General features: G+C 42.2%; 1 long non-coding RNA gene across 1 annotated transcript; it reads right to left on the reverse strand.

Annotated features, from left to right (window-relative positions):
* Positions 1-1,890: 1,890 nt before the first annotated feature.
* On the reverse strand, positions 1,891-5,409 carry LOC125091857 (uncharacterized). The gene is made up of 3 exons (XR_007124769.1): positions 5,145-5,409; positions 2,278-2,878; positions 1,891-2,014 (listed from the first exon to the last, which is right to left on the reverse strand). It is a non-coding gene; the product is annotated as an uncharacterized LOC125091857 (long non-coding RNA).
* Positions 5,410-11,104: the final 5,695 nt, after the last annotated feature.

The following is an 11,104-nucleotide window of genomic DNA, read 5'->3' on the forward strand; positions in this document are numbered from 1 at the left end:
AAATAGGTGATGTCTGATGTTTGTTCCTCCAACCCACACTTCAGTCCAGAGTTAAGTGCCCCTCTCATGGTGCCATAGGACCCCCATATTGCTTGCAAGCTGTAGTCTACTTGCTCGCTTATCTGTATTTTGGTAGAGAAGATATAAGAAGGCAAGACCCATGCCTGTCCTGACCCTACTGCAGAACAGATGTCCATAAATGTATGATGTCAACTGAATGCTTTTTTTAAAAGATTTTATTTATTTAACAGATAGAGATCACAAGTAGGCAGAGAGGCAGGCAGAGAGAGAGGAGGAAGCAGGCTCCCCGCTGAGCAGAGAGCCCGATGCGGGGCTCGATCCCAGGACTGTGGGATCATGACCCAAGCCGAAGGCAGAGGCTTTAACCCACTGAGCCACCCAGGCGCCCCTCAACTGAATGCTTTTAAAACACAATCCAAACATACATCCCCTTACTTACATAACTAGTCTACTGGATGAAAGGAAGAAGTGACTTTTCCTCCCACCATTATTTTCACACCTCCTTTGTTGGTCAATCTCCAATTTCCACCCCTAGATGATCTCTCAGCTTTTTTGAGGAGCATTAAAGGTCTAGAAAAGTTCTGGTCTAAATCAGGAAAGAGGCATGCATGAGGGATCTTAACACAGGACAGGGGCAAAAGCATTCCCAGAGTGACTCTAAGGGGCTGCTCGGAGATATGCATTGTGCGAGGGACCTGCACAACAACCCAACCGGAACAGGAAGACGGGATTTCAAAAACAATAGTGTGGAACAACAACAACAAAAATGGAACTGATAGATTTCCTTATTGACTATTTCAGTGAGCATATTCAAAAGTTTGGGGCAGAATTAGTGAAGGTACAGAGAAAACTAAGCAATTATTAACCTCAACAAGAGTAAGAATAAATACAGGGAAATAACTTGCTCAGCTGTAAACTCATTTACACAGACATAATAATGTAAACATGGAATAGTGACTTACTAAAATAAGCCACAATACAATTATATTCGGAAGAGGGAGGGGAGGCGAATACCTGCGTGTGAGGTAAGGGTAATGACATCACCTCTCTCATGAGCTGAAGCTCTACAGGAAAGCCAACTGTCATCAAAAGCTTTCTTAGGGGGGCGCCTGGGTGGCTCAGTGGGTTAAAACCTGTGCCTTCAGCTCAGGTCATGATCCCAGGGTCCTGGGATGGAGCCCCGAGTCGGGCTCTCTGCTCAGCAGGGAGCCTGCTTCCTCCTCTCTCTCTGCCTCCCTCTCTGCCTGCTTGTGATTTCTCTCTCTGTCAAATAAATAAATAAAATCTTAAAAAAAAAAAAAAGCTTGCTTAGTGAACACAACATCAGAGTTAGGGGAAATGGGTTAGAATTTGCCCAAAATGGTCACACTGATGCCCAGAATTAATTACTAATACCCAGCCCCGCCCACACACACTTCACCCTCTAGAACAATGTCTCAGTTTGGATGATAACTGAGATGGGATGGGATACACCTGTTTCTCAGAAGAGTCAGGGCCCCCTATCCTCAGGGGCCCCTCTCTTCAATGACATGCTAAAGACCATCATTATCTCCCTTTATGACTGTTTCCTATGTCATATAACTGATCAACCCTTCCCCACTCTCAATCTCAGCCCCAGTGACCCAGTATTTCATCGGATGGCCTAAAATCTAGCCTCAATAAAGAAGTAACACGGCACATCTGTAAGATGTTTCTGCATCACAATGCTAGGACCTATTGTGCTTCTTTTGGGGCCATCTTGAAGAGGAAGGGGCCAGCAGTGAGTACTGCTACCCTCAAGTTCTACCTACAGACACCCTGTCAGCTACGCATCCTTAACAGCTCAATCACGGTGCAGTAGTACCTATGTTGGTTCGTACGCACTTTATCGGTGGATAGGAAGGTGACAGGAACTTTCCAATCTCTCAGACAGGGAAAGGACATTTGGTTTTGGAGTGAAGAGCCTCGAACACTGAGTCACAACATTCCAACATCTGCTGGGCAAATTCAAAAACTGGGAAGAGAGGAAGAGGGAATCCCAGTCTATTGCTCCTTCACTGCTCTGCACCTGGAGCCCGTCCCAGTGGCTCTGGGCCCTCCAGGACTAAGGGTCATTTGATGCCCCTGTCAAGACTTTTTTTTTTTTAATATCTCCCAATAATTGGTCCTAAGAAACCAAAAAGACTTCAATCCTGCCCCAAAACACAACTTGTTTCTGAATCACAGGACTCAGGTCCCAGCTTAGCTGGATCTGTTTCTGGTGTCTTCTAAACTTACATTCATTGTCTTAAACATCCTTTGGGGGAAAAAGTCAAACTGTGATGTAGAAATATGAATGTCACAGTTGGTAAAACTTGGCATGTAACAGCAATACGTGGAGGGCTTGGCGCGCCTGGAGGGCTTGGCAGGGCTCCGCAGGGCTGTGGGAAGGGTCCCGCATTCTTCCACTCCCTTTCTCAAATGCTTCCAATTCTCACTCCGCCGGCTCCTGGTTTTGTAGCCCCCTTCTACCAGCTACCTTGGCTCCAAGTCAGCAGCAGCAGCAACCTGTTCCTTCGTGAGCGATGGGAGGATGGCAGCTGTAGCCTGGCCGGCTCGGAGATGAAAGCTGTGCATTCAGTCTGTCCTCCTTCCGCAGCGAGGCCACACAGGACTGCGCAGTGAGATGCCATCACGCCATCTCTTTGGAAAGGCCTCCCTCAACCCTCCAACCAGGATCGTTCTCAGATTTTCCAGTGTCTTCCAGACTTTGGCCATTTGGAGTGATGGGCCACAAACACCACAGCCGCGCAACCAGCATGAACAACAAACACAACACCAACAGCTCAGGGACGGACTCAAAGAAATTCCAGAATGTCATCTCAATCTGCCAAAAACCCTAAAATTCAAGAACAATAAGCAGACTAACTTCAAACACAGTAGAAGCATTCGCTCACATTTCCCATGTATTATAACAGTTCCCATACAATGTTCAAATTTGGTTACCGGCCAGGAATAGAGGGAACCGTATAAGCCAAATACCTTTGTGAAAAACAAAGATTTCTGGGAAATCACTTAAAGGGGAAACACAGAAAAAAAAATCAACTAGTCTAAACCAAACGAGGAATTTATCACATTGTAATGCCATAAACTTCATAAATTGATGGCAAAGGAAGGAAACAAAATTCCAAACCCAGCCAACATGGTATGGGGCAAGGCTGACCATTTAAGTTTTTCCCACCCTTCAGACACTAAATTTTGTATCAATAAGATCATAGAAATTCCCACTCATGCCCCCAAATTTGGAGAGAATCTAACTAAGCTGCTATCACGCCCCTTTCCCTCTTTTCAGGGGCACTGATGAAAATGGCTGCTTCAGAGAAACAGCAGTTAAAAGCAGCTAAACTCTGCATGACGTGAGGGCTCCAGGGATGCAGGCTGAATGGGGGGACAGGGCTGAAGTCTCTGGTGTCCAGCTGCTGCCCCCTGTGAACAAGATATACATCTCATCTAGGTGGAGGATACCTAGTCAAGGGCATTTAACAATGGCTCGAAAGCCCAGAAATTTCAACTAAAATACACACTTACTTGGGATGCCTGGGTGACTCAGTGGCTTGAACGTCTGACTTCTGGTTTTGGCTCGGGTCATGAAATCATGGCTCATGAGATCAAGCCCCACATCAAGCTCTGTGCTCAGCAGGGAGTCGGCCTGAAGGGGTCTCTCCCTCCACCTCTCCCTGACTCTCTCTTTCTCAGATAAATAAATAAAATAAAATAAATACACACTTCATTATTTAACATCTATCCTCTGCCATGTCCCCAGATTAAACAGAAGTACTAAATGTCCAATTTGCACTGTGGCTTAAAGTGCAAATAACATTAATCTCATATAAAGTGGGATATGATAGGGAAGTCTTCTATACTATATAAGAACAATCAAAAATTATAGACAGAGCTGTCCAAGTAAAGTATGAAAAAAATAAAGGCAGCAAGGAAAATATGCAAGCATTCCACACCAAAAACCCAATACAGAAGGAAAGGAAAAAAAAAAGGCAAATAAGTCTGAGGAAATATGTTATCCAAGGAACAGAAAGAAATTACTCCACAAATAATTAAACCATATAACAACATAATAGGAGCTCCATTTAAAAGAGCTTTTTAGGGGCACCTGGGTGGCTCAGTGGGTTAAAGCCTCTGCCTTCAGCTCAGGTCGTGATCCCAGGGTCCTGGGATCGAGCCCCGTATCGGGCTCTCTGCTCAGCAGGGAGCCTGCTTCCTCCTCTCTCTCTCTCTCTGCCTGCCTCTCCACCTACTTGTGATCTCTCTCTCTCTCTCTGTCAAATGAATAAAATCTTTAAAAAAAAATAAATAAAAGAGCTTTTTAAAAGACTAGATTTTGGGGCACCTGAGTGGCTCAGTGGGTTAAGCCTCTGCCTTCGGCTGAGGTCATGATCCCAGGGTCCTGGGATCAAGACCTGCATCAGGCTCTCTGCTCAGCAGGGAGCCCGCTTCCCTTCCTCCTCTCTCTCTGCCTGCCTCTCTGCCTACTTGTGACCTCTGTCTGTGAAATAAATAATTAAAATCTTTAAAAAATAAAAGACTAGATTTTTATTTTTGCTTAAATATTCATAATTTCCAAAAGGGCACTGAAGTCACTAATAACACTAGTTAATGCCCAGGGCAGGTTAACTGGATGGACAGAAGATGAGAGTGGGTATTTTCCCATAGGTCTGTTCTTTCATTTATGACCTAGGCAAATATTACCTATTTTTAAAAAAAAAAAAACAAACAAAAACAAAAATTCTCATTAACAGAAAAGAATAGAAGCTCAAAAGCTAGATGACAAATGGAGTTGAAAAGGGAGATTTCAGATCTAAGAAACAAACTGAGGTCTAATAGATAAAATGGAGAGAAGAAAGCACAGAATTAATAAGGTTGAGATTCACCCAACTGGCAAGGGAAAAAAAAAAAAAAAAACCTGAGGTATCACAATGATCAAGTAAAAACAGTCAAAGCTAGCAGAGAAAAGCTAACAATAATGAGGGAAACACAAAAACAATCTAAAAGGAAGGTAACTGGTGTCCTTAAAGCAGAGAACTCATTAAAGATATCAGAAAGCCATAACATGCAAAATAAAAAAGCACACAGGTCCAGGAAAAACTTACTCAGGACACTCCTCAGATTCTGGTTAGGATTACTCAATGTCAAAGATTAGGAAAGAATTCTTCAGGCATCCTGGAGAAAGAAAGCAAATTAATTGAAGTGATGGTGGGGCAAGTGGGTTGGATCAGTCTTCTCATAATAGTCCAAGACAGAAAAGTGCGAATGTGTCTACAACATTCCCAAGGAAAGTATACCCAAGAATATTATACCCAGTTATGATGCCATTCAAAGAAAAAGGCAATAGGCACACATTCTGAACCATGAAAAACTCAGGGAATGAAACACACAGAAGCAATTCTTGGAAATTAAGACTACATGAGTACCAAATCTACCCAATTAGGATATGTAGTAAAATGAGGGCTGTCTGGGTGGCTCAGTAGTTACGCGTCTGCCTTTGGCTCAGGTCATGATCTCAGGGTCCTGGGATCAAGCCCTGCATCGGGCTCCCTGCTTAGCTGGAAGCCTGCTTCTCCCTCTCCCTCTTCCCCTACTCACTGTGTCTCTCTCTGTCAAATAAATAAATAAAATCTTTTTTAAAAAGATATGTATTAAAATGAAAAGCTGAGGATGAAAACATGTGGTTAGAGAATCGGTTTATGCTAAGTGAAATAAGTCAAGCAGAGAAAGACAATTATCATATGATTTCACTTATATGTGGAACATAAGGAACAGCATGGAGGACATTAGGAGAAGGAAGGGAGAAATGAAGGGGGGATATCAGGGTGGGAGATGAACCATGAGAGACTATGGACTCTGGGAAACAAACTGAGGGTTTCAGAGGGGAAGGGGGTGAAGGAATGGGTGAGCCTGGTGATGGGTATTAAAGGGGGCACGGATTGCATGGAGCACTGGGTGTTACACACAATGAATCATGGAACACTGCACCAAAAACTAATGATGTACTGTATGGTAACTAACACAACACAATAAAAAATAATAATAAAATTAAATTTTAAAAAAAGAGAATTGGTAGTAAAAGTTCTATTTAAAAATAGATTAATTCTAGGAACACCTGGTGGGCTTGGTAGGCTAAATGTCTGCCTTCGGCTCCGGTCATGACCTCAGGGTCCTGGAATCGAGTCCCACATCAGGCTCCCCGCTCAGCAGGGAGTCTTCTTTTCCTCCTCCTTCTGTTGCTCCCCTTGCTTGTGCTTACTTTCTCACTCTCTATCAAATAAGTAAATAAAAATCTCTAAAAAACAATAATAATAAGCAAAAATAGATTAATTCTAGAGAACTGTGTGAATTATCAAAATAGACTAAAACAAACATAAACCTTAACAGTTCAAAAATAATAATAAGATGAAGAGGAGGTCGTGAAATGGAATAATAAAAATGCTCCTGTCTTTACATTTCACATCAGGAATTTAAGTTAATACTGTAAAAAACCAAAGCATACACATGTACACCCTTAATTTTTCATATTGTCTTTTATCTTAACCTAAGAGGGATCATGGGATCATTCAGCAAAGAATAACTCCGTGATAGAGAAATGTTGACTTAAAATAACTCCTTTAGGCTTATTTCACTGTATCATAATATTCTTAAATTCAGGTGAAACTAGAGTTAATGATACTTAACAAATGGCTTGTGTAGTATAATCCTATTTTAAAGTGTGTTGTCTACTTGTCCTTTCCATACAGGTGCACAGAATAATATCTGGACCATGGTCCCTAATGTTAATACTGATTCTTTTGAGGTAGTAGCTTTTTTTCCTTTATTACTTCAATGCCTTATGATCAGCAAGAATTAATCTTACCAAAACAAAAGAAGTCGTATTATTAAAAATACAAATCAAGGTACACCTAGGCACCTAGGCATAGAACTAGGTAGTTCGGGTGCCTGGGTGGCTCAGTGGGTTAAGCCACTGCCTTTGGCTCAGGTCATGATCCCAGGGTCCTGGGATCGAGCCCTGCATCAGGCTCTCTGCGCAGCAGGGAGCCTGCTTCCCCCTCTCCTTCTGCCTGCCTCTCTGCCTACTTGTGATCTCTCTCTGTCAAATAAATAAATAAAATCTTAAAAAAATATATTTAAAAAAAAAAAAGAACTAGGCAGTTCTATGCATATTTTTATGAGCTCTTACTGTGTCCTAAGTCTTAATGTTAGGCTTTGGGAACAGATCAGCAAACAGACTAAACACAGTCTCTGTCCTCACACCACTCACGGTCGGCAGAAGGTTTTCACTTCATTCAGATCCTGTCGCCGGCAGCCATCTGGATCACAATCTCCCCGTAGGGCAATGTCTCACGGCAACTTCACAGAAGACCTTCTTGGGGCCAGATTTATGAGGAAGCCATGCAGACAGTTACCTTTAAAGATAGCAACAAATTCATTCAAAATCAAAGTCATTTTAATCTGCTACATTGCGCAGAGAGTGATCTGGGAACTTGAAGGAGGGCAGGGTTGGGAAGCACTCAAGTACTTGAAAGACAGTGGGGTAAAAAGCTCAACGTGAATTCACACCCCAGCTCTAGTGCTTAATGCGGATGAGACCTCGAAAAGGCATTTAATGTGCGCTTCCATTTCCTTTTCTCTAAAAACTGGCAACAGAAATGTATTGTTATGAGGACACAGTTAAATGAACGAAGTCTATAAAGCACTTAGAACAGCAGCTGAAACACAGTTGAAACTAAGTGTTAGCTATTGTTATTTTTCAATTGCATTACTTGCGTCAAAAAAAAATCACAATTTATTGAGATATTGTGCCATCACTGTTGGTCCCATTGTCATCAAGGGGATCTAAAATTCATAAAACCATTTCTATACCATGTGAGCAGATAACAAAAACGTTTAAAAGCAGGGAAAGTTCTTTTCTGGGTTAAGAAATTAACTGAAGCAAATTAGCTCTTCAACCTTTTTGAGAAATGAAACTCACTGTAGTCTTATTACAAATGACTAAAGGCATATAATAAAAGGTTCGCAGTCACCAAATTATAAGGTATTATTACCAAGCTATAGAGTATGTGTTTGATTAGCCTTGAGGCAAGGAGCTAGAAGTATCTTAATTGCTTGTTACTTCTCCTCTACCTTCTATTGATAAACTTGAAGATAAGAGAGGGTAAATTTGATTTACTCAGGCAAAGACAACAGATGTTATATGTTGTAAATTTTGCTAAAAGCCAGCAAGATAAGAGAAGGCATTTACATGGCTGTCTAACCATTTTCAGTTTAATTTATGTGGTACAAGTAGAAAAATTAGAAAAGTTTTGCTTCTTCCCATCTAGTGCTGATTAAATCAACCTGAAGAATCCCACTAAATTAATCACTGCAAGACAGTGTTCTTTATGGCTTCTAACGATATTGTGACAAGAAGAGTAGGAGTCATAGATTTCTGATAACAGAACCAGGGAACAAACCCAGCAAATAGAAAGATACATAAAATAAGTGAGAAGAAAAATAATTTACAGATTAGATAATGCTGCTTGAGGGTTAAAAGTCTCCACTATTAGCTTGCTGGAGGAGAGAATATCCTTGTGAGTTTAGTGAAGAGTCATTGGCTAGATACAGCATGAAGGGGGGGAAAGGTACAAAATTGGCACGACAGTATCACACAAAGAAAGAGAACATTAAAGAGGATGGGGTGGGTCTTTTTTTTTTATCATAATGGGAGCTTTATAAGTGACTCCTCTGTTCTCAAAATTGTCATACTCTGAAAAACTTCTCAAAGGCAGGCCTATAATCTACAGGTTTCGCAACCACAGGAAAAAAGAAAGGCAGCTGTTCTTCCATCCTTCAATTTAGGCCCAGAGAGAAAGAGAGCCCTGCGGTGTTAAACACCCGATCCGGAGCGGGTCAAGAGGATGCCGTATAACCGCAGTTAGTCGACTCATACCACAAGTCTAATATTGCAATTTTCTTCCCTAATCCTCTGGGAATTTCAGAAACCCAGGGCTGTAATTAACTTCATTCTCTGTCTTCGTTTGAACAGTTGAGAAAAATAAACTGGAAGTTTAATGAGGGATCAGGCCAAGCCTTGATGATAAATGCAGTTGTGATAATACTGATACTACTTAGCATTCATACAGCGCTCCGCGGACTCCAGGTATGGGGCTCAAACATTTACGCACCACGGCAAGTACTGATTCTCCCACAACATTTCTGGGAGGTAGATACTACTCCTGTTTTACACATGAAAGTAGCACAGGGTGGGGAGCACCTGGATGGCTCAGTCAGTTAAATGCGCAACTCTCGATTTGGGCTCAGGTCATGATCTCAGGGTCGTGGAATGCAGCACCGAGTTGGCCGCCACCCTTGGTGTGGAGCCTACTTAAGATTCTCTCTCTCCTCTCCTTCCGCACCTCCCCCCACTCTCTCATAAATAAATAAATAAATAAATAAATAAATAAATAAATCTTTTTAAAAACACAACCATTAAGTAACCACAAATTGCACATCTAGCTAGGACCTCCGAACAGGCAGAAACTTACAAAAGCAATGTTCTGTAAAGGGGGTTTTCTTTGCCGCCTGTTTTTATCCATTCTGTGCCCAAGAGCCTCCCCCCACGCAGTCAGTTAGTTCCTCCCAACCTAAAGGACTACAGCAACTTCTGGAGGACTTGATAAGGCAGAACTTTGTTGAAAACAACGATAAAGACTGGATCCCCACCATGGAATCAAAGTCAGATCAACAGCCAGTTGAACAAGCAAAATTATTTAGCAAACCACAACTGGAATATGCCACGGTTCTTAATTTCCAGCTCTTTCAAACCACTAGCACATGTGGGTAAGAAAACTGTCTCTGCTTGGACCCTGTCTACCTGTCTCTTCCCATGTGACTCAGGTTCTGGGGCTCTCCTGTTGTGCGGCTTATACATTTCTGGTCTCAGACCAGGTTTTCACTGTGGTAAGATTTTATTTCAGGTGAGCCTGCAGTAACAATACGGATGGGCTCAAACTCCGTCTGGAGCTACACAGAGTTCCCGAATCTCCATCAGTGGCGCTCCTTCCCTGTGCTCTGCGAAAACAGCCTGCCGCTAATCAACCAGTCCCACCACTTCACCCGTGTTGGCTTTCCTCTGGGTCCTCTGACCTCCAATGTCCTCAGTATCCTGCCTGGCAGCCAGCAGTGGGAGGGGTGTTTGTGGTTCTGGTTTTCTCCAGGGAAGAGTCACTTCCTGCCAGAGATCCAACATGAGAGCCACTCCCTCACGGGGTTGAATTTCACACAGCACTGTACTTCCTATGTAACACAGCTGCCTAGATTTGTAGTTTTCAAAACATTTCCCCCATTATCTTTTGGGTTCCCCTCCCATGGGCTCCTACTTCAAATAATCTTCAAGAGATGGCATAAGATTTAAATCCACTCCAAATGTCAGAAAACCTCCTTACATTTTATTAATTATAAAATAGGGAAGAAGGGAAGGGCAAGGAGGAAGAGTACAGAGAGGAGGGCAAAAGGAAGGAAAAGAGGGCAAACTTAGATTTAGGGAAACGCAAACAGCAGGTGTAAGTCAAAGAGTAAAATGTGATTCCAACTGCACTGTCACTCTGCCTGTGCCTTGCCAGCCCACGAATAGCTACAAAGGCATCTCTGCATCAGATCAGTGCCTCTGACAACCATCCTGCCTTGAGAGCCCTCTACCCGCCCACCAGCCCTAAGCCCCAAGTATCCTAGGCAGACCTTCAAGTCTAGCATGTAAGCCTAAGGGCATAGCAGCATGACACTTAAGAATGCTGTCATTTGGAATCTTGCTATGATATGAATAAGAAAAGAGACGAAATGGGTAGCTTTTAAATCATAATTTAAGTCTAGGCATGATCATACTGACAGAGATTAAAACTAGCTAATATATGCTACTTAGATTTTTAACAATGAAATTAAACAGTAGAAAGACATTTGAGATAGAACTATTGGAAAGGAAAGGCAAAACTATCCCTATTTGCAGCTCATATAATTATATCCCTGGATAACTACAGAGAATCTACTGGAAAACAAATAGAAGGAAAGTGGGATATAAAATTAG

The sequence above is a fragment of the Lutra lutra genome, chromosome X (genome assembly GCF_902655055.1).
Source record: "Lutra lutra chromosome X, mLutLut1.2, whole genome shotgun sequence".
Classification (NCBI taxonomy): Eukaryota; Metazoa; Chordata; class Mammalia; order Carnivora; family Mustelidae; genus Lutra; species Lutra lutra.